Below are 25,313 nucleotides of genomic sequence, written 5' to 3' on the forward strand. Positions count from 1 at the left end.
ATTACACGTGTTATCTTCTGTGACTATATTCCTGTTCTTAAAGCTTGAGTATTGTGAATAAAAGACTTTTTTACAGTATTTTTATAGTATTCTATTTAGTTCTCTGTTTATGAAGATGATTAATCTAAAAGACAAATTTCTTACGGTTAGGATAATTTTATCGTTGTCTAAGTAACCTGATTATGAAAGTAAGCTTTTTAATTGAAAATATAAAAGTTGGCAAATATATATTTCTTAAGGAAATTGCTTGGTGCGTATTCTTCTATAACGGAAAGAAATCCAAAATTTGCGACAAAGGAAAATGAAACGTTATAATTAGTTAAATAAAGGGTTAATAAAATACACGGGTTTCAAAGGAAATCCTTTTCGTAGCCAAACATAAATCCCAACGCTAAGTCAAATGCTACAGTTTTCAGTTTCTAAGTAGTGAATAATCTATATCATTAGATTTAAGTAATTTAAAGGCAGCTGCTTGTAACTTAAGTATACATATTATATGAATGCTAAAGAAATGCAGTCAGAAACATCTAGTTTTAAAAACTATTTCAAAAACTCTGGACACTAAGCAACCGCAAGCTTAACTACTTTAAAAATAATTCACGATTATAATTCAATCGTATCTAAAGTTGGAATCAGCGTTAAAAATTGTTGGCAGTTACTTTTGGTGAAAGAAGCTTTAGCAAAATTAAAGAAATAAAGAATTGTATGAAATTTTCACTTGGTCAAGAAAATCATTCAAGCATGGCTATTCTCTCTATAGAATATAAATTAAGTAATCAAATAGAGTTTGAAAAAAATTATTGATGATTTTGCGTGGTTAAAAGAAAGGAAAATTAAATTTTAAATATGCTTGAAAAGTTCGTACCATAAATTTTGGAGCACATGCATTACTACTTTATTTCAAATATTGCTTACCATATATCAAAAAGCACAGTTTTAATGCTTCCCATTTCAAAACTTAAATCATTATACATGCTTCACTTTGAGGATACAAAGCTGTGATTAAATGCTTCTGTAAGGGTGCTATATTTGAAATAGCTATTTTTCGTAAGTATATAAATATAGTTAACTTACATTGTATTTATGATTATATACCATACATTCTGGCGTATAACGCACACTTTCAATTCAAAAAATAAGATCGAAATTTATGGGTGAGCATTATACGCCGGGAATAAAAATAACAGATTTAAAAATAAGAAATGAGCATTAAAAAAAGTTAGATTTCCATATGTACCTCAATGCTGGTCATTCAAAAGAAATGACATACCTTATGAACTTAAACATTTTCATTATCGGATAACATGAAAAGTTCGTCATCTTCGTCTTCCGTTATATCTTCAGCCACATCATCGAATTCTGTTTCATCTTCAGCATCATTGTTACTCTGATCCATAAATAAATAATCATTATCATCCGTTCCATCTTTCACCAGCATCAAACACCCTTGATGAAGCACGATTTCCATTTTATTTCGCAAAATGAATGGCTTTACATTTGAAACCAGCATTGTGTTTTTTTTCCGCGGGAACCATATTTACTACTAAAAGGAACACTAAATCAACTGTATTTCAGCTAAAGCAAATGCGATTTACTGAAGACTTCGATTTTCACTTCAAAAAATCATGGCTTCAAATGACTACAGGAAGATAAAATATCTAACTCCTAATTCCACGAATTCATTCAGGTTGGAAGTGCATTCTTACTCCAAATTATATATCCCCCTTTTCTCGAAACTCTACAATAGCATTCTTTTGAACATCTGCACTAAATACAATTCCACCCTCTTTGCAGGAATATTTACTCCCTCAAGCATTTAACCCCCACACATATTGTTCCCCTTATCGCTTGTCAATTCGGTATAGCATTGTTCGAAAGGCTAGGCCAAATCTTCGTATATGTAACCTCAAAAGATAAGAGTATTACACGCGTATCTTTTAGCTTTCTTCGTGAAAAATTGGGTGCGCGTTATACCGCTAATATACCGAAAAGTTAAAAAAAATATAGCTTGAAATTATAGACATAATGTATATACATGTGATATTTTAATGCTCGCTGCTTAGTCAGTCATAATAGCTGAGAGTAAAGGCATGAAGACGAAGGTGACAAAACTGCAAAACTGAATTCGAAGACTTACAATATTTATTTTTCTACAAACCAATTTTTTATTTTTTTTTTTTATTTTTATTTTTTTTTTTATTTTTATTGTAGACAAGATATTTTTAGACCAATAATTTTTATATATGTTACCGTGAAAGACCGAAATTGGAGAATGTCGACTTTCACCGGAGAATATCAACATTCACCAAATACGTCGGTGAAAGATCGAATATTGTACTACATTCTTGTACATTCGGACCCTCACCGGTGTATGTCGACAATCACAGACATGCTCTGGTGAAAGTCGAAAAGAGAGGTCATAAAGTGCCATAATAGTTTAAGTTGTTGCAATAAATAAGATTTGAATCACATAATTTAGTAAGTTTTTTATTACTGTTATTTTATTTTCTCATTTAGAACGTACTGTATAATTAAGTAAGTTTTTAACTTCTATTATTTTCCTTTCTCATTTTGAATGTATTGTGTGTTTTAGGTTCTCATGTTCTTAAGTTCTTATTTCAAGTCTCAAGTGCGTTTATTCGCGACTGAATTACGGAGAAGAAAATATAATATTGTTATATGTTCAACATTCACCATTAGTACATGGTGAACGTCGACATTGACCGGTGTAAGTCAGAAATAAGAGTATTTGGAAAATATTTCGGACATACACCAAAAGACTATGAGAATGTTGACATTCACCGGTGAAAGTCGACATTCTCCAGATTTCGGTGTTTCACCGTAACATATACACAGGTTAAAAAACAATACTACAAGAGCAAAGGAGGACAGCAAAGGGGAGATGTTTTGCAAGGCAGGAGAAGTTAAGAAAATGTGACGTAATTGCTCGCGACGCAGTATTTAGTTGAAAATCACTTACTTCATGATAATGAAAAAGCATACATCATTTTCAAAATAACATTGAATAAACTCATATCCGAAAAAAATCAAAAATCATATCCGAAATATTGTGTCATTTTTTAAACAATATATTTTTTTTTCTTTTTCTTTTTTTTTTGCAAATCAATACAATTAAATTTCAGGAAAGTTTCACTAAATTTAGATGAACAATTTAAAATCCGTTGCATAACTCTCATATTTTGCACCTCTCAAAAGAAGGTAATTTAATTAGCCGATAAAATAGCTGGAGAATAAAGGTTAACACGAAGATCGATCTCGCACATTGAAAACGGACGTAGATGAAACATAAGCCTAAGAACCTTGAACCACTTGTTAATATATTAAAATGGATTTTCTTTTTACTTCCAATTTAAATGATCACTAGTTACATTTACGGATTTGAACACAGGAGAACGGGTTGGCATGGATATTTTCCCATGTATAACAGGAATATGAGGCAGTTTTCTGTAAGAAGTTCTTCTCAAAGGCACACTTACCTTTAGGAAGGCCGCCCTTGTGGGCTTTGCCTATTCAAAAACTCTTATAAAGTGTAATACGAATGCCAACCAGTTTCTCTTAAGAAGGACCTCCGAGAAGTCACCCCTTCCCTTAGGCAGATAGCCATAGAGTGCTTTATCATAAATTAAATAATCCTAATCCTTACCTCTTATAACAGTGTTCTTGTTTTGAAATTAAGTATTGTCAAGGAAAAGTTTTATAATGTGTGTCATTCTGTCTTTCTTTGTTTATTGAAATAATTAATCTGAGAAATGTACTCCAGAAAGTTAAGGGCCAACCAGCGGCCGAGTGGCAAATTGCTAAGCACTGACAGTTCGACCTGGGCTCGCTTCCAGGCGAGTGGGCTAGCTGCCTGAGAGTTTTCGTGATTTTCCTTATGTGTAAAGTATAGGGTGCAGCAGCGTTCATAGTAGGATGTTAAAAACACACCATAAGGCAGTAACTGTAATTTATTTGTTACCTTCTTATGTCAATTAATAGTTAAAGGCATGCCATTTACTAATGCGTAAGTCATTGTCCATTGCGTGTATTACTTTTTGAATATGATGCCCCCTCTGCACAACACATTCATCTAGGCGGCGTTGGAAGCTTGCCATAACTCGGCGTAACGTATTCTCTGGGACATTGCTGACGGCAGTTCGGATGTGATCCTTCAACTCAGGAATGGTGGCACAACGTGTTTTAAAAATTTCTTGCTTCAGGTGCCCCCAAAGTCTGCACATGAAAGATCAGGTGAGCGAGGCGGCCAGGAAATGTCCCCAAAACAGGAAATTACTCTACCTGGAAATGTCTGTCGCAATAGTCCGTCCATCTGGAACTTTCCCATAACGTCCCAAGTTGAAATGTTGCCGGAATAGACGCTGGGCAGCAATAACACAGTAGTTATTCTTGAAATAACTTTCAACAGCAAAGGGACGATGCTGTGCACTCCAAGGATCCATATCACTGTCACACTCGAAATGGCAGTTCATTAGTACACGAATGCGGCACGAGCTGGCAAGCATTCATGCAATACGTCATTGTGCTACGCAAGTCAAATTACGCTATGAACGCTGCAGCACCCTGAAGATATGAACTAGTTCCCCTTAAAAAATTCCTCCAAGGAGGCATCCCTCCCTCCACACGTGAGGCAGATAGCCATCGCGTATTTTGCCATAATCGAAGTGCACCAAACTAAAATCATATTTCCTAACCATAGATATGGCTAGGAAAATTTTACTACAATTGAAATGAGCTAGAAGTATGACGAAAGTATGATTTTTTTGTTGGAAATATCAAGCTGGCGAATGTATATATTTTTTTTTTAAAGAAAGCTGTTTGCTTTATAATGGGAAAGATCCGAATATTCTCTAAGGTGCCCAGGGGATTGGATTATTTGATTGTGGTAAAGGTTACCTGTATTATGGGAGGGATACTTTCGTGGAGGATTTTCTAATGGAAACTGGTTCGTATTGTCGTTAATATTTTAAATTCATTATATCATATTCCTGTTATTATACTGACAGAAACATAATATATTAACAGGAATATAATATATCATTATATTATATTCCTGTTATTATAATATTTATGATGATCAGAAATCATAATTTTGAATACTGTGCATGATATAATTATGCTATAAGACAAGTGCTTAAGTTTTTATTATCAAGACTGCATTATTAGTATGTATTAGCAAATTAATGCTGTATGTAACAAAGCTTATCACATCCAAATTAAGTAGTTACAAACGTGGCAACTAGAGTGACAACCTAGCAAAAATATTTCATACTAGCTTATGTACAAAAAAAGTACTAATTTTTTTAAAAAAAGTACTTGATTTCATTTCCCTCTATTTAGATTCTTTTTTTTTTTTTTTTTTTTTTTTTTTTCATTTTACAACATTACTATCTGCACATTATAAATCCTAAATAAAGTCAGTGTAAAACCATTAAATTAAAATATACTAGACAAGAAAAAGAATCAAAACTAACCTCATTATAAGCTGCAAGTATTGACGATTATAACAGAATTCCCATCTATTATCTTAGCACTTAACACAGAGTATAGTTTTAGTTTCATTTTGGTGTAAAAATATCGCAACATTAAATTTCCTGTTATTTAACGCACTATTTACTTAGATACATGATGATTACTATTTATAAGAAAATTATTAAATGCATTTGCTCATTATTTTTAGCAGATTTTGAAAATTTATTAACTGTTCAGAAGTAGTACAATCTGCTGCTAATGAATTTTAAGTTTTTCTTTTCGCAGAAGCAGTCCATTCATGGAGAGAGGTAGTGGTTGAATTTATACTTTATTATCCACAGTTGAAAATAGTCTTTGAGGTTTTCTGGTGAATGAGAGAGCACAATACAGCCTTAACGAATGTCGCTAAATTAGAAAACTTCTTTTGTCTTGCAGCAGATTTTCTTTTTAAAACTTTATTATAAAAAATTACTAATTCTTGAATTTATTTTAGTATTTCTACAGTCTACATGTCTCACCGTTCTTTATCCAGTTCTCCAAATTTAGTTTCTTAGTTTCTTCAAAACCATTAAGAGCATTTCAATAGCATTAAATGGCATTGTACTGTTAAGGCTGATTTGCACTATTTTGGATTCAATATCATTAAACTTTTTAATGCGAGATCTTTGAAATTCATTCGTTAGGAAACTTGGCTACAGAATTCTATATTTAGAAAAGCAAATATTTCCTTTTAAAATGTCTTTTATCTCTTTCTATAACTTTAGTCTTATCTAAACGCATTAGAAGTACTTCCACTCTAGTCCCTAAATGTACATTTTCTATGCACAAAAACTGACCATCATCGACTGGATTTATTTTTTCAGTTGTAGTATTTATAACATATCGAAATTTCATGAAATATTTCCTGATCATTTTCATTTTATCACCTACTGATGAAATTAGAGGATGAAGAGGCTATTCATTTTTCTTGATAATCCAAATTTAGGTTTATTACTGTTGGTGAAATGTATGCCAAGAAAAGAAAATGTGCCTTAATTAAGGAATTCTGAAATGCAGTTAAAACTGTTTTCGCTTTCTTAATACACACCATCGTTTGCGCTCGAGATAAAACAAAAACTTATATGGTATTTCTCCCGCCTTCTTAGTATGCCTTCATGGTATAGTGGTTTGCATGCTGGACGAGTATTCCAGAGGTCCTTGGTTCGATTCCCGGTGAGGGCGTTGCTCATTTTCCCTCTCTCCTGCTTCCAATTAATCTAATGTCTCTACAGTGGCAGCCGAACTAAAAGGGTGGTGGATTATGATTCTCCACACCCAGGATTTGGCGACTGGGTTCCCTAAAAACCCCAGGCGTCGTTTAAAAAGGGGGAGTGTATAAAGTATTTCTCCCGCCTTCTTAGCGTGCCTTCGTGGTGTAGTGGTCTGCTTGCTGGGCGCGTATTTCAGAGGTTCGTGGTTCGATTCCCGACAAAGGCGTTGCTCATTTTTCATCACTCCTGCTTCCAAAAAAAAAATATCTAATGCCTCTATAAGCTTTCTGTTATTCTACTATTCCTTCGAACTATAAGGTACATTCTCCCTCCTTCCAGCATACCTCCGTCTTGTAATGGCAGCATACTCGAAGCATATGTGAGAGGTCCAGGTTCGAGTCCCAGTGAGGGCATAGCTAATTTTTCATGTCCCCTGTTTCCAAAAATATTCTAATGACTCAAATCATGCATTGAGAGCCAACTAATTAAAACTATCGCAGCAAAAGTTTTGTGTATGATAATTTTAATTTATTTAAAATTTGCAATTTTACAAAAATAGTTCTAAACTTATAATAATACTGTTGAACAGAATTTCCTAAATATTTTTAAATTTAAATGTCTGATTTTATTTTAATTTATCAGAATAACAGTATATCTAATATAGAATTATGTATATAGCATAGATTAATTATCGACAGTGTGGTTTCAGTTAAAGAGAATTTGTTCACAGCTCTGTCTTGAATATGCATTAAGTAAAGCTTAACGAAATTTGATCTAAATACTATATAAAATAAGAAGTTTTGAGTTACACAGAGAACGAAATTTTACTACTGGGAAAAATGTCGAGCTGAAAATATTAGAAAATCGCATGAATTCTCTTTTGTCTTCACTGCTTCGTGAAAATAAGAGAGAGAAATAATTTTTGGGTCATTACGACAAAATTGAGAAGCTACGGACAGTTCTATATTTTCCGTTCTACTGGGCCGATTGACAAATTCAGCTTGTTGTTTTCATGTCTTGAAAGCGCGACTTCGGATATGTATTAGAGTTTTATATAGCATTGTTCTAATATAGGTATTTGACACCAAATCGGCCTTTTTCTGAAATGACTGACATTCGAATCTTTTTCCATATTTCAGTTTTACGACTCAAATTATGCTAAATTTCCAAGTTTTGCAAAAATCGCACAAGTAGTTTTTAAAAAATTAGCTCTCAAAGTTTCAGCTCCTCAATGTTAACTGAAGTTGATATATATTTCTTAATATCTCTTTTTTCATTCCTTCTTCCAGAATTCGAAATTTGGGCTTAATCGAAATATAATTCGCACTTTTCTATGATTTAATTTTTAAATTTCTATTTTTAAATAATTTTATAAAATTTTTTGAAAAAACTTTTTGTATAAAATTTTTAACGTCATTTTAAAGTATATGTATTTCTAGGCACACTTGCAAAAAATTAGAGTTTTTTTATTCAAAATTTCCTAAGATATACGTGAATTTACACATTGGCGTGTTTTGAAATTTGGCACATTTGTTACAAGCGATAATAACGAAAATGTGGTTTACGCACTTCGTTAAAACTATTTGAAAGTAATTAACGTGACCTTTTTTCCGCTTTTATACAATAAAAAAAGGAAAGGAAAATAGGTTGCCATAAATTAAGAAGTTCGCCAAGTGAATTATTCTTGGCGCGAACTGAAAAAAATGCGCCAATATAAATTTTTAAATCGCTCCGTAAATATTGCACCAAATTTTACAAAATTTAATATTTAGGCATAATTTGAGTGGCAGAATCGAAATATGGAAAAATTTTGGCTCGTCATTTCGGAAAAGGTCCGATTTTGTGTCAAAATACCTATATTTAAACAATGCTAAATATAAATCTAATATATATATCTTAAATCGCGCTTTCGAGGCATGAAAACGCAATTTGAATTTCGTCAATCGGCCCAATAGAGCGGAAGATAATAGACCTGTCCCTTTTTTCTTTTTTTTTCCCCACAGTCTATATAGTGTAGTAAGGTACTGAAGCTTTATTTCAATAAAGGGGTAATACTAATGCTGCACCTTCAAGAATTAAAGGAATTTTCTACCCTGATTTATTGTAAAAGTACTGCATTTTATACATAATAATTTTATATATTTGCCTAAAACTTTATGCGTAGTATTTGTAATTTCAAATTACTAGTTTGTCATCAAAATTTATTTTACTTATTTCAGTAGGTAGATTAAAACAGCTTCTGTCAAGTCAAGAATAATAAGAATTTGTGATTAGAAGTCTTTGTTCTTATGTGTTTAATCATACATTTTCTCTCGATGTTATTTTGTCTGAAAAACTGCTTACAAAGTCATTATGGGATAGATAAAGCTTATTGTGCGGGGTCAACACACTTCTCAGACTGGCTGACTAAGTTGAGAAGATAGCTATTACTGCTATTGATGACTGATTTATGTATCTTTTACAAAGAAATATCCTAAAGAGGATGAATAAAGTCACTCCAAAACGTTGATAATTCGTTACTAAAGTAAGCCATAAATTACTCAAAATGTTATCTTTCTTAGATAAAGTCAAAGTTTTATATATTTAATTTTTAATTTATATGAATTAATCAGATGATTCACAGATAAAGTACTTTAAGAATTTTCCTGTTTATTATATGTCTTTTGACTGTTCACTGCAGTAGATGTATAGTAGTAACATTATTCTACCAATATAGATATTAGTCATACAAAATAACTCTACGTGTAATCTACAATCTGCACTATATTTTTTTAAATATCGATTTTTAAAAGATTCAGGCTGCAACTTCTTGTGCACTAAACTATTTTTTGCTAGACACAATACAAGCTAGTATAATATTCATCATTCAGCCCATGCCAAATACACTGATTTTACATCGATAAAATTGTGCAAATAAAATGACTACTTCAGATAAATAAAAGATGACGCGTGTTTTCTATCAAGAATAGAGATTATTATCATTCCAGGAAGAAAAATAAAACGTTTCTGAGCAAGTTCTTGCTTTCCTTTATATGCTTATTAATTCCATTGTCAAGATCAATGTTTACAAGGTTATCTGTACAACAGAAATAGAAAGAGGAAGATCTTGCTAGCATATTTTCCGCTTTATTTTACTTTGATGATGTAAGGCGATAAATCGCATTTTTTCTTCCTTTTTTCTTCTTCTTCTTTTTTTTTTTTTTTTTTTTTCTGTGAGACAGAAGCCCCAAAATTCATTTTGCAGCAAAAGGATATAAAGAAATGGAAACTACAGGAAAAGACATTATCTTTTCATTAAGTTGTAGGTCTTTTAAAATACTACACAAATCTCTTGTGTTAAAATGTATAAAAATAAGCAAATATTACATAAAAGTCCTCAGAAATAGATCGAAATATTAAATATCCACTTAATGTAGTTTCGGTTTGGTTTGCTTTATGTGACTCTGACAAAGCACTCAAGAGATAGTTTCTTAAAGGGAGGAATGCCTTCGTCTTTCTAAAGGAAACTTTCTAAAGGAAAGTGGTTTGTATCTATGTTACACATAAAGAAAACCTCAAAAATGCCCATGTAGTCAGCTCGTTCATCTGGAATCGAACCCCGGTCAGCAACTTTACCGCTCGACCGCTGGTGGACCTAATGTAGATTCGGCTTGAATAAATTTAGACATTTCTTACAATGATGTTTTGGCTTTATGAGTATTTGTAATTCAAATGAATAAGTATATATTCCAAATGAAATGCAGTTGGAGTCATTAAAAATCATGATTTATTCTTACATTTAAGGGTAAATAAAGAGTTAAATACTTGTACTAGAGAGAATAAAATAAAAGTAATAACAAGGGTGTTTTCTTTTAATCAGATTAGCTGATCATAGTAAAAGCCTTAAAATAACATAATTCATGTAAAATTCCACGTATTCACTTAAAACGCATGCCAAATAAAAATTTCTTAAAAAAACTTTTGTTCTTAAAGAAACTAAAACAATTTCTAAATTCAAATTAGAAGGCCAGAATTAAAGTGTAACATCATGAAAACAACCACTCGCGTTCCTAAACGATTGTTTTTCTTCTGTGAAGGTGATCGTCTAAGAGAACGGGACAATAAGAAACATTCAGGACCTTTATTTCTGATTTCAGAGACATGCTTAAAGTTGGTCTCCTGTTTAAAACATATAACACAATCAAATAATTATATATAATGATATACATACACACACACACCTGTACATTATTAAATACACATACACACACCTATACAGACAGAAAGCTTAATATATAAATATGCTGATGTGCAAATGTAAAAAATATATTAGAAAATTTAGTATTACTTATATTGCATAAAAAGGAACGTTTTGAATTTTTACCAAAAATCTGATATAATCTTGAAATATTCTATAGTATAAATTTACAGAAGAAATTTTTAGATTATTCCTAAAAATACTTATCACAGTATCTCATGCATGTGGAAAGAGCTCTAGATTGAGATCGCCAGAGACTGACGTGCTCCGAACTCATTAGACGCTGAAATAAAATTTGTGGGATTACCCATTCTCCTGGAATGATATACATGAACTCCTGATAATAAGGATAATTTAGATTATGATAAAGCATTCGACGGTTACCTGCCTATGGGAAGGGAAACCTTTGGGAAGACATTTTTAAGGGAAATTGGCTCATATTCACGTTACACATAGGGAACAATTAAATCCAGGTCGAAACAACAGTGTTTGGCGTTTTTAACCCTAGGCCGTTGATCGGCATCTAAACTCTTCGGAATCTGGCAAGAAGACCTGGTGTGAAGTGCCACAGCTATGAGCTTTAAGACCTCTTAAACATGCTTAATTAGATCGAGTTGACTTTTCACTACATGATTTCAAATTATTATGCACAAATATATTCAGATAATTTTTAAAGGATAGTGGTTGGCTGTCAGATTAGTAAAAAGTAAACGTAACGAAAAAAAGGTCATATTAATTAATTAATTATTCACTTTAAGAAGGAAGTGGCGTCGTTTTGCTTAATTGCGCTGACTATTCCCCATGTCGAGATTTTCTCACAATAATCCTTTAATAGTAAATATTTAAAGAAATTTCTTCCATGTCTCTTGCAGTATATCGGTTAGCACATTAATATGAATGTCTTGAATTCGAATCCTGGCACTCCAAAGGTTTTACGCTTCTGAACTCCTCTTTTCCTTACAAAAAAAATTTGAACCTTTTTATTTTTAAGAACGCAGAGGTTATTTTTTTTTATCTACTAAACTTTAACACAGTCTTTCTTTTCTTTGCTTGTTGTCCTTTGGCTACATATTTATTTATTCCACAATTTTTTATATTTAAAATATGTTGTACTACATCTCAATTCCACTTTGTCGGTTTCTAAACCTCAAACTTTCAAGGTTTTAGTTTGTCTGTTAACATATCACAAATTTGCAACTTTCAACGTATGAAGGACAGCTGTTTCAAATACGGTAGACTCTCATTAATGAGAGCACAAAAAGACTAGAAAATTATTCGAATTATTCGGAATTAAAACTGTCGAATGTGTACTGAAAATAAAACATTTAAAATGTGTTAAAAGAATGTAACTGTAAAAGCAAAAACAGATAAACAGCTGAGAAATTAAGAAACAGTTTAAAAAGATGTTAAAAGTAAATACTTTTTATTTTTATATCATTTGCAAACAGATGGAGGAGCTTTTGCTTGTAGTTTTCGGAGACGAAGTTATAACCCGTTTCACTTGACCTGCAAGATCCTCAGACCTTTCCACAGCCGACATTTTATACCGGTAGAATGAAAATCATTGCGTATTCAGTTAACTGCCTTACACTGGATGACCTGAAGACTACCAGTGAGGAATACATAAAGAATTTGGTCAGTAGTATGCTGAAATGAGTGTTCAGGACAAGATCCAGCGTGTTGATGCATGTCTGGAAGTCATTTTCAAGATTTAAGGTAAACACGTGAAACAACTATTCATTTTTATAATAAGGTTAACGGTAATTTTTGATCCCCCCTTTAAAGCAATCTTTAAACCAAATACATAGTAGCTTTAAAGTTTTTTTCCCCCTTTTCTTTTTCTCAAAACGAATAATTTTACAAAATAAATGTTTTCTTAACACGCAAATATGTATGCAGCTCTATCATACATGAGCAGATGCTTGGGGAAATTTGATATAGAAAGTGCCCCCTTAAGTTTTCTTAAGCTGTACGTGTAATGCATCTAAATAAAACAATTTTCAGAAAAAGTTCATTATGTGCAACGCTTGCAGAGGTCATTTTAATTAAAGCATGCAAAAGGGTGTCAGTTTTTGTTGTTGTTTGTTTGTAACTTATCCTGAATAAAACTCCAAAACACCACAGAGTAAGGCGAATTTTAAAAAAAGATAAAAATAAAGCGAACCTACATTTTTACACTGTGAGTTTCATACAAACAAATAAAGTAAGATCTTGATAAATAGTATTTTTGAATTCCTTATAAAACAATTTTTCTGTCTTTTGTGCATGAGCACACATAAGAAAGTTTATAACAATGTTTTTATATACGTAAGTTTTTATATCCGTATTATAATCAAACATCATGTTTCAAAATACATTTATTATTGAGGGATAAAGAAATATTTTCTTAGTTTCGGTATACGCACCGTTTCGTAATTTTTCCTTCGCATTGCGTGAAACTGGATGAGATTTAGAGCTAGACTTTTAGATTTTTGATAAAATGTTTTTTGTTTAATTTTTTTATGATTGTTAGACAGGATAATCAACCGAGACTGTATTACGGCGACATGAAAAAAAATTCTGATAGTTTGCAGCGATTTCATTTTCAATTATTAAGCTTGCTTTATTAAATTTTGAAAGCTACTTTCCTTAAGAATCTTGAAACTGCAGTGTTTCAGCTCCAGCACATATTGCACAGCGAATAAAAAACTTACTTTCCTTCTGAAATATATGACATAAACTTAAATTTCAGGAAAGTACGTGGCATTCTCTACCGGGGAGGGTTGAAGCAAGGAAAGGTTTTTATGCAAACTTTAGCAGCATTACGTAAGAAGAAGACAGACAGAATATATACTTAATATGCACTTATATACTACAAAACAAATACTAAATAAATGAACAAACTAAAAATAAGATAAACTTTGAATACTTCTATTGCATAAATATTACTGCAACGCTTGAAAAGGCATCAAAATAAAGTAAAATTTTAAATTAATTACATTAAATTAATCGCTAATTATTTTTTATATGAAAAAATATTCCGTGTTCATATGTTAACATTAATACTGCAGATTTTCTGTAATTCCATAATATTTTCTAACATCCTGATCTACTATTTATGATTACTGTTAGTACTTATACTTCAGAAATAGTCGTAAGCAGGGCTTAATTTCTAAAATTAGAAGTGTTTGAACTTTATGGAAGGTAGTCAGGAAAAGTAATAAAAATAAATAACTAAAACAATAAGTAAATAAACTATTAAATAAAATGCAAATGGATAAATAAATAATTATAATTTAAATTAAATTAGCAATAAATATTTAAACAATGAAATAAAATAAAAATTCGTTCTAGAAGGTTCTCCATCCGTCTATGGTATATAGCCATTTTTGTCGCCAAATAGGCGATTTCTCGCCAAACATGGCAATCCTGCCCACGCCTGCCATTTTTCTGGTAACTATAAGCCGGCTTTGCAGGGAAGCTATCTTACCGCGGCTGGACATTTCGTAACAATATAAATAAATTGTACATTTCCGAATAATTGCTTGCAATGTCATAATATTTTACCATTTCTAATTTAGCTAAATGGATTTTAAATTTCGGATTTCTTTTCTGAAAATATTTATAAATAATAGCAGTTGTAAATCCGGTGCATTAGTAAAGTCTTCTTTACATGTTTTCTGTATTTTTTAAACATTATTAATAATTACCGTATTTTTTAATGATGAGGTTCCAAAAAGGAAAACGTCATTGCGATTTTTGTCATTCTACATTTTAATTGAATATTTAAAATATCAACAGCAGCATAAAAAACTGTTGATTTAAAAATATTTCGGAATTTTCAAACCTGTTATCATCACATAACTCATAATTTATTTATTTATTTATTTATTTATTTATTGGTCTTCATTTTTCTTTCATTTTCAAATTTAGTTTCTGTGTCCCATTTATTTGCAATAAACTCAGCTTCTTTTATAATATTTTCAAATGTGTTTCTCATAACTTGCATACTGATAAAAACGTATTTTACATATTGATGAGCTTCATTCAAGTCGATTGATTTTCTTTGTTATACTTGTGACGTTGCATTAGTAAAAAATAAAACTTTTTTTGTAAAAATAATTAAGAATAAAAATTCAAACCAGTCCATTTTTTTAACCCATTTGCAATGTCCTTTTCTTGGGCTTTCTTTTGAAGTTAATATAATTTAACGCTTTCAAGATGTCAAAGTGTCTTACTTTAATTGCTATCAAAGACGATAATCGTCCAGCCCACCTTGTAGGATTTAGATTTTTGACAATAATATCAGAGTCTCCAGAAGAAAGTAAACTCCATCTTTATAAATTTCTCCGAAATACTCGTAAATGTTTTGAAGAATTCCGAAATATTTATGTAGCTCTCTTACACCTTCCACTGCATCACTGCACGTACTCGCCTCAAGAAATTCAGAACTTGTTCTCACAATAGAAGAGCAACAGCTTGGCCCTGGTTATCACTAATAACTTGAAAGCTGTCCTCTAGGAGGGAATCAAAGCGAAAGCATACATTTTTTTTTTTTCTTTCAGTTGAAGTTTGGGCATGTGCAGCACTGAAGTCAGCTGTTTCATCTACTTCCAGAGGCCCCTTATTTGCGTCATATAGGTAGGGCGCATTAAAAGTTTAAAAGAAGACGGCTGTGTTTTAAGTTTAAACATGTAGTTCAGCAGAACATTCAAGGGCCCCTAAGCCTTCGGCCCCAAATGCGACGGCATTCTTTGCATACCCGCATTCACGCCACCGAAATGCGGATAAGTGAAACCACTGTTTCCAAACAAGTGGATACGACAGCATGACCAGAATAATCAAGAGAAATTAACTCGTTCCCAATCAAGCTGTCGTAAATGTATTGCCCTTCCTGGACGTTAAGGTTTGAAACGTAGGGTGCGGCTCTTCTTTCATTAAGCGTCTCAATTTCCATCCATGGTTTGATTCCCAAGGAAAGAGAGGTATGCATTCAGAAGTTAGTATCGATTTCTCATAAAAAGAAGTGCCGGGGCTCATCATATTTAAGGCTCCGGTGTATTTCGGCTGTAACTATGATTTACCTAAAATAACTGAAACGTTCTGGAACCAACTCAAAGTGGCCTACGGCTTAATAATTATGAATGTTTCTAACTACTGAATATTTTGTGATAATTCTGCTTGAATATTTTCAGATTATCTGATGAAATATATTATTATTTATTTATTTCTAAACAAAAAAATTTCATTTAACGAGGTAATGAATGATTTGAATTTTTTAGACGTTTTTTTTCATTCAGTAAAGCGCTTTCAAAACTTAGATTCTTAAAAATTACAGATTAAACTAGCTAAATGATACAACATTGTAAGATTCTATCAGTTATCTCATTCTGGATCAACAGAGAACAACCCGTAATTCAGAATAGTTAGAAAACTCTGTGTTAAATAAATTACTTACAATTAATTGCTTTCAAATTAATTATTTATTTTGCATCCAACCACCCCCCTCGGAAAGCAAAATTTCGATTCCTTGATACACTGGTAAATATATAAAGAAATTCATCCTCATTTACGTAAGTGTTCCAACGGCAACGAATATGAACAGAACAATTAACTTTTTTAAAGGAACTTGAAAATTCGAGAAATAAACCTTGCCAAATTATAGTACGAAACAATAACAGTTTTGGACGCAGATAATTTTTAATATGTCTCTCCGTATAATCGGACTGGATTTGGATTAGGAAAATACACAAGGGCTATCTATCTAAGTCGAGAGCTGTCTTTATGGAAGACTTTCTAAGGGAAACTGATTCATATTCACATTACACATGCCATGGAAACCTTATGCATCTCTGTCTACTGAAATGAAACCTTAACGCAAGAACGAGTAAAGGAATATGCAAATTTCCAGGACTAGAAGTTAACTTAAAACAAACTACCACGTTCCCCAATGCACGCTCTTGTGTGTAAGTGGTCAGCCCGTCCAACTATATCCGCAGTTCGAATTCCGTCGAGTATGGTTATTCTTTCCCCCTTTCTGTTTTGAAAATCCCAGTGTCTCTAGAACGATACCAGAACAGGCACTCGAAACGAATGTGGTATCCCTTACACCGCGACAACAGATGGGGGAATATGATAATCCATTGTATTCTCCCCCACTTAAAGGGCAATTGGAAACAGGCACAACACCCATTGGGCCAAATCAGACAGCGACCAGTCAAATTTTAATTATGACGCCTTGTCAAGATTATTTATGTATTTTCAGAGGGAGGAAACGTGAAAAGTCGACTACTTCCTCTCTTTATTCTAACCACTTACCTTTCATTGATAGCTGAATTTACTAATCACTTACACCAAGAAAATATGCACTGTGAAATGTAATAAACATTTAAAAGAGAAAAAAGAAAGTTCACGAAGTTCGGAAGCTAGAACAGGAATGGTTTATGCTAGAAGGTGAGGTAGAACTTTTCAGAAATTCACTATTTTTTCTGAGGCGTAAGACATCCCCTGCGCATAGTAGCAAACCAGTTCTTTGTCTAAACTTTGATTAAGCATAAGGCAGAATTCCTAGCGTATTAATAAACTTATGCTATAAGCAAATAACTCCTTTTAATTTATTATTTTTTGTGTCAAAGTAGTAGTTACAAGAATATCATTTATCAATCGGTGTTTAAATATATCCTTTGTGAAATGATGGCCCCATTACATCACACATTTATCCAAGCAGCGTTATGAGTTGATCGGGCCTTTTTTGCTTTATCTGCCCGCAAATATAGCAATCGTATCTCATTATGCTTTGGCTATACCTTAAAATATAAATATCTCATAATATACTTGTTATATCTTATAATAAACTTCCTATCTGTCAGAATTTATTTGGAGAAAGAAGCAAGCGGAAGGAATTATTTTGCCTGCATTATAAAGGAGAGAACAGATAAAGGCCAGAACAGCAAACAGTTTCCACCTGAAATAAACCTAACTGATATGAGGAACGCTTCTTCTACGCTTTTTGTAGTTAAATTTATTTTTCTCATGGTCTTATTAATTATTGTGTATTATTATAACGTATTATTTGTTCTTACGATTTTACGATATTAAGGGAAGATAAAGGAAAAGTACCGTTGATAGTTAGGGAGCGTTAAGACGAGGACTTTTTGGTCAGAACAGATATAAGTCTAACTTCCGTTGCTAAGCAACCGGACTTTCTTATGTCATGAAAAGCGGTATAAGGATTTTGCCTAAATTTTATAACTTTTCAACTTTATCTCAGATGGTATATAAGAACGGATCAGTCACAGTGAAGCAAACACGAACTGAAATCCAGTCGAAAGTTTCGCATGCGCAAATTTAGCTTCCCTAATTGGCTACAGCCCTCTACACAAGTGTGAACAAAATTAATGGTGCCGTTTGACTAAGAAAATTAAGACAGCTATATCATCGTGTGACCATTACCTTACTCGTCGTAATATATCACTAGGAATATTGGTGATGGTAATAACCATCTAAAGCAATCTTTCAGTTTTAATATTGAGATGCAAAATGTTTAGGAAATTTCTTGATCGAGATACCCCCATAAAGATTCATCGTACTGAAAACGATGAAACAATGAACCCAAGAGATGTTACAATAACAAGAAATTAATCCTAGCGGAAATCCTATCAAAAAATTCCATGTAGACGCTGGTTGAAAGCACTGTCACATTTTCTATTAGAAGCATAAGTAACTCGTAACCATGTTCAGCTGATAACTTAATACGAAGGAAATCTTGCAAACAATGCCTAGATAGTGATGTGTGGTGACAATTACAGACGCATCTCCGTCATTGATGCAGTCAGGTCGTATTCTAGCACTTTCTAAATAAATGGCATTTCTGTAACACTGATAATAAAGAATGGAAAACGGTTGTTTGCTAACTGTATGATTTTATTAATATGTTATGGAATTTGCGATACCCTATAATAGGTAAATTGCTAAAGGTGTCCGTTTAATAGTATTTCCTATTGAGCGCACAAGCACTGAACACCCGTTTCATGCATGCTTCAGTCTAATCGAAATGTTTTCCGCAGGTACTATAACGGGGCTAATTTCTCTTCAAAATCACCCACAAAGACTTAAAATGCCTATGACAATATATACTGTCTGTGACATTTAATACGCTTTCGATAATAGTGATTCTAAAGTGGTACATTTATCGTTACGTTCTTAGTTATTCTAAGACATCCTTTTATTCTGCAGATATTTTTTAATTGAAAATATAACTTTTTCGATATATGACACTAAATTCTTAACAGTACTTATATAAATGAATATATATTTCTCTACTAGACCTTAAACTTATAAAAAACTTTTAGGACCCCACATGCAATTATTTCAGTTTATATATATAGAGAGAGACAGAGATGAACCGAATTAGGTATAGATATAAAGTTTAATAATTAAATTGAATTTGATTATCTCCTAAGAAATGGAAAGAAAATATCAATTTTTAATTGAAAAACCATTGAAAAGGGAGATTTTGAAAAGTGCAAAACCAATTAAAGGTAGTGGGTATTCTGGAACCAGCAAATTTAGTAAAATGTAAAAACTTAAAGAAAAATTTTTAAATATAAAAATGTTTGAAACATTAAAATATTTTACAAGAAAATTGTTGCCGATTCCATAGAAAGATCCTGACATTTTAAGGGGAATTAGTCTCTTTCCATAAAATCACAAATAATTCAAAAGACTGCGTTTCGTCTATCTAGCATTTTTGAACAATATTCCTATGACAAAAAGTAAAAAAATGTAAAGTATTATAAATATAATCTTATAGTTTATTATAAATATATAAGTTATACTAATAAACTATATATTTATAATATAGTTTGTTATAAATATATAGTTTATTATAAAAATCAAAGATATATATATTATAAATATATCTTTGATTTTTAATAAATGTGAAAATTTCCCCAAAGCGTTGTAAGGCAACATATGTAGAGACAAAAAAAATGTAGTAAACTATAGAACAATACTTAAAACTTAAAAAAGAATGAATAACTACAAAGTAAAATTTACTTAATAGATACATTTGTAATACTGTAAAAAATCTAAATGATCATATCAACATTTGAATTTTTACATCGGCCAAAATTAATTTTAATTATTACTTGCAGTTAAAACTCCTGCTAAATATTGTAGTAGCTGTTTTCCTATTCAGAACTGAGGTAGGTGCACAGCAGCATGATAGGAACACCTAGGGTTCCTCACATTAGAAGTGGGACAGTTAAGTAGCTGTTTCGCTATGAGCAGATTTTGAATTGGCGAGAAAATTAAAGAAAGATGCTTTCTGATTAGTTAAAGAAAAAATCTAAATTTAACTGAGGGTTTGCAGTCGGCGAAACTTCTTTATTATCTTCGGCAAGCTATTGAAATGATAACTGATAAAAAGCTAAAATAAGTTTATAATTATTCCGACTAAAAGTCGAAGAAAAAGGAAATAGGAAGATTGAAAAGAAATGCGCCTTGTTATTAAAAGGATAGAGACTAGAAGTATAGACAGTAATACAAAGCATACAAAACTTAAATTCTTACAAAAGATCCTTTCTTACCCTCCTTTCGGTTTCAGATAAGCTTATCATAACTTGTTAGTTTAAATATTAACTATGATATCTAGCGCCAGCTTTTTTAAGAAAAAAATTAATAAAATGTGAAGAAATTTTATTTCCTATAAGTACCTGTGAAAGTAAAATTATTTCATCTTTTAAGTAGTCGATCTCCGTAGAAATATGTTCGATTCTATTGATTTTATTAAGCATAGTGTTACCTGTAACTTGTTTTGATATGTTGGAGTGCTAATTAATTAGTTTAATTGTTTTGAATTTAAAATCTCTTCTTTTGCTAAAAAGTTTTATTTTATTATAGTTAATCATTTGGAGATCACGATAATCTATTTCTTATCGACTTGCTTTGGTCTTATTAATTAAACAAGAAGAGTAGATTTGGAATTTTTCTATGGAGCCGAGATTGCTTGTAGTAATTATACTATATATGTATCTGCATGTATTTGTAAGTAGTTTTAAATTTCCTTTGTCCAGTGACTCTTGAAACTGAAATTCTTTGGTTAAAAAATTAGAGGTCAGAAAGTTTTGTCGAGAAATTCGTGCCCATTGATTTGTTAAAAAATGGTATAGATATATGAATCACGCTCTAATGGTCTAATTTGCTGCGTTCTTTGAGATTATGGAGAATAATAAAGCTGACTCATATGTAAAAAAGGTATAGAATTTGTGGATTATAACTATTCTTTTGAACAAGCAGAAAACGAAATTCAGTTTATAAATTCATGAAATTCGTAGTTACCAAAAATTTGGATGCTAATATTCGAGACGTCCGTTAATACTTTTATTTTCTACCATTTCACTCATCTGATTCCAGACTGCAGTAATATCTCTCTTAACCTGCACCTAATTAAGCGGCAATATCCAAATAGTGGTACTTTTGAAGACTTGAATTTAAATCAGAAATTTTGGACTATGAGAAAAATATTTAACTGACTAACAGTTTGAAGACTTAATTATGGAAAGCGTTTGTATTATGTTTCTGCGCCTGACTTAACAAACTTTATCAGCCAATGAATTATCTAGAATAAAGATGAACTATCCCTTTTTATGTGCCAATATGAATAAAGATGAACTATCCCTTTTTATGTGCCAATATGAATAAAGATGAACTATCCCTTTTTATGTGCCAATATCTTTAAAAGTACTGTCCATGATTTTCAAACATAGTTCACACTGAAAAATGCCATGTTTGCTTTGGCTTTTGCCTGGGAAAATGTAAAGAACATTATATTACGTTCCTATTATTTATATTCATTTTGGTGTAAACTGGGGCCTATAATCATACTCGTAGATAACGAATGGAGTGACAAAAATTCTTATGATTTTAAAACAAGACCAGCCCCCACGTCCGACATCTTGGATTTAGTTACATATTCGGAGAAGATTAGTGTTAATGAAGAGGAGGTGTAAGCTTGAATAGATGTAGACAGTTCTGTTCCTGTCACACTCTCTCAAGATGACAACGAAATAATCGGACATGTGCTGCAAAAGGAGAAAGGTGATGAGGAGAAAGGGGAAGAAAAAGATAAAGGTTAACACACAACCAAAAGAGTTCCGAGGAAAGAAGTTGAGGAAGAGCAAACTTTCATAAGATTCACTCAGAAATGTTTACTAATGTCTGTACATTGTTTTATGAAGTTTCTTTGCATAAATACAAATTTTTAAAACTACGGTGACAATCTTATAAGTAGGCAGATACTCGAAGTTATATGCTTCACACTAAAACATTCGTAAATTTCACATGGTAGTTTTAAAATGTTGTTTAATTTTGTTTTCCTGAAACCTAAAACTTACAGATGTGTCCTTTAGTTTTAATTGTACGATTTTCGCTATTATTTGTTTAATGGTCGCTGATAGATCGTAAATACGACTTTGCATCCCGCAATTTCTACAAATGACATCACAAAACATGAACAGTGTATATATATATATATTAAATTAGAAGGAAAATTGTTTTTTTATCCAGATTCGGTGAGATCTCGTTGCTGCCGGTTAAGAGAGATTCTAGAAAAATGAGTGGTTGTTGTTTACACATTCTCTGTTTTTTATAACTACCACTGAAAATCATTTTCCCCATAGATCCTATTTCTTGCAGCAGAACATACATTGATGTTTCCGTAGATTTATGTAGTATGGTGACATTGGAGTTTCCATAATTTTTTCCAAGTGTGTTATGTAAGAAAAGACAATTTCTTTTACGAAAGCATGCACTTCCTTACAGGTAATTAAACGTTATAAGTTTTGATGTAATAAATCATCTACCTTACTTCTAATTTCTATTATTTACACTTTGTTCATTATTCATAATTTTCCGAACTTTATATACCACCAACATAATTCTTCATTAACATACCTGGAAATCATCACTAAAATACAAATGCATTATTAAGTTTATAACTTATTTTTATTTATGGGCAAATAAAACATTATAATTAATCTCTAATTATTAGGTAGCAAGTTAAATAATTACAAAAGCAAGCCAATTAAAAAATACCTGAAATGCTTTAAATACGTTTTTTTTTTAAAGAAAATAGAAAATTTTTATAAAGCATTATATATTTCAGTTTCTCTTTCAGAATTAATTCATAATTATTTCTTAAATTCATTCCCTTCGGTCTATATAAATATGCGATTACACACAAATTAATTGAAATAATTTACAGAAGTCATTGGGAGAGGCTTTAAGTAATATTCATAATTTTACTGAATCAGAGAAGGAAAAAATTACCACGACTTACTTGCTGTCACTGAAGAGAATGCTAAGCGCGTATGTTTCACAGAGAGGTTAACCTACAGTAAAACTGAAACTTCCTCCTTCGAGAGTGCGGTCTCAAGGAAATGACCGCTTGCTTTGGCTGAGCTGTGGCACTTTGTAACCTAAGGAGATGAATAACGACGCGCTGATTTAGAGTTGGCGAATTTAATCTCTTGCTATTCAGCGCTGTTTTCGCCAAAAATCGCAAGTGATGAAGTATTACTGAAGGTAAGAAAGGAGAAACTCGTTTCAAAAGCAAAGAAATTAATATTTCGAAACGGTTTTAAGAATATCATTAAAAGTTTTCAGGTTTTTTTTCGACACTTGGCACTCTTTCTCATACATACACGTTTCCCCCCCGCTTTTTATTTATTTATTTACTTTTTTTTTAGGTTATTTCGGAAAAAGTAAAGTTTCCCCCCTTGATAAAATATTTATTTAATACAGCGAAGATTTTTGTAAAAGATATACTAAGAATGCTGGTTTCCATTCGGGTTTTAAACGAAAAAAAATTTAGAATTAATTTTCTGAATTAAAACAGAAGTTAATATTCCTTTTTGGGGAAATTTTATTTCCCTCACGATTAGTCTAGTTCTCAACACAATAAGTAATATTTCGAATGCAAAATTACTGAATAAAATTAGCCATATGAATGCTAATTTTTTCTTATTTTAAATTGTTACGTGGTTTAATCAAGTATGTGTAATTTCTATTTCTTAAAATCATAATTTTTTATCTTGCAACGACAGCCATCTTAGTACCTAAATAAAAACTTCTTCCCGATAACGTGGCCATTGTTCTTGTCTTTTATTAAATAAGATAATGCTTCGAATACTGTTGTATGGATTTCCTACTTAAAAAGACAAGCATTCCAAGTGCGATGCGGAGATTCACTTTCGGACAATATTCAGCGGGTTTCGCAAAGTACGGCTTTATGCCCGAAGCTTTTAATATTTACATCAATGATCTACTTAACCCTCTACACTCAAGAGTACTTAAATATGCAGACGACATGGTAATACTTGCGAATTACAGAAATCCTAGAAGATCAATTGATAGTTCACAGTTACAAGTTAATATAGATGCCAAGTAGTGCAAAATTTGGAAAATAAATTTAAATTCTATTAAATGCTATGTAGTGCTTTTCCGAAGATATATAAGATGCACTAACGTATAAATGGATATTAAAATAGAAAATGTCACCCTTCCGAAAACAGATTCATACAAATATCTTGGAGACACTGTGGATAAAACTTTATCCTTCAAGGACCACATCACTCAAGTTACTAACAAAGCAAATGTTAGCTTTATGACAGTTTACAGCCTCTTAGAAAGAAAATCGAAATTAAATATAAAAGTGAAGAGGACACACTATATACCTTTAATTCGTCCGATCGTACTGTATTCCGTTCCTGCCTGGGCTACAGCTAACAAAACTGAGAGTTAAAATCAATGTGCTACAAAATAAAATACTCCGTTCTATAATAAATGCTGCATGTTACGTCAGAAATTTGAGAATTCATGCAGATTTACAAATCAAGCCTATATATGATCAGATACTTACCAACACACACAATTTCTTCCTAACTAAATTCTAGCCCAAACACAAAGTTGTTGCTTTGCTACTTTTATGTATCGTTAAATAGTTTACTTAAAACTCGTTGCCATTCCATATCTCAACATAGAATTGGCGGGAGGTCATGTGCTGACCTCATCGGAATTTTCTTATGCATGTTCTTGGTGAAACATGCATTTCAGAAAAATTTATTGTTAATCACTGCCATGATCCATAACGACTTCTTTCGTTTCTGAAGTCTCGTTCCGAAAATACATATTCCTAAACGAAATTCCTGGAATAAATTTATATAAATGAAAAGTCATCTATTTCAGACTATGAATATGAAATAAAAAATTTTAAATACCACATAGTGTGCATTTGCAAGTGTTTAAGCATTTGAAGATGAAAGCAGAGATAAAGTTTTACAGCTTGTATTCAATCT

General features: G+C 31.8%; 1 protein-coding gene across 5 annotated transcripts in view; it reads right to left on the reverse strand.

The window, feature by feature from the left end:
• The window catches only part of LOC118188601 (SEC14-like protein 2), a 171,850-nt gene extending 148,400 nt beyond the window's left edge, over nt 1-23,450 (reverse strand). Inside the window, exon 1 of one of the 5 annotated variants that reach the window (XM_035359083.2) lies at nt 23,297-23,450. The gene's annotated coding sequence lies outside the window, so the exon portion shown is untranslated. The remainder of the gene's footprint in view (nt 1-23,296) is intronic. The other 4 variants (XM_035359088.2, XM_035359086.2, XM_035359090.2 and 1 more) reach the window with 4 other exon arrangements.
• Between the last annotated feature and the right edge of the window lie 1,863 nt (nt 23,451-25,313).

The sequence above is a fragment of the Stegodyphus dumicola genome, chromosome X1 (genome assembly GCF_044657685.1).
Source record: "Stegodyphus dumicola isolate Sdum_Otavi_A_Nest chromosome X1, ASM4465768v1".
Classification (NCBI taxonomy): Eukaryota; Metazoa; Arthropoda; class Arachnida; order Araneae; family Eresidae; genus Stegodyphus; species Stegodyphus dumicola.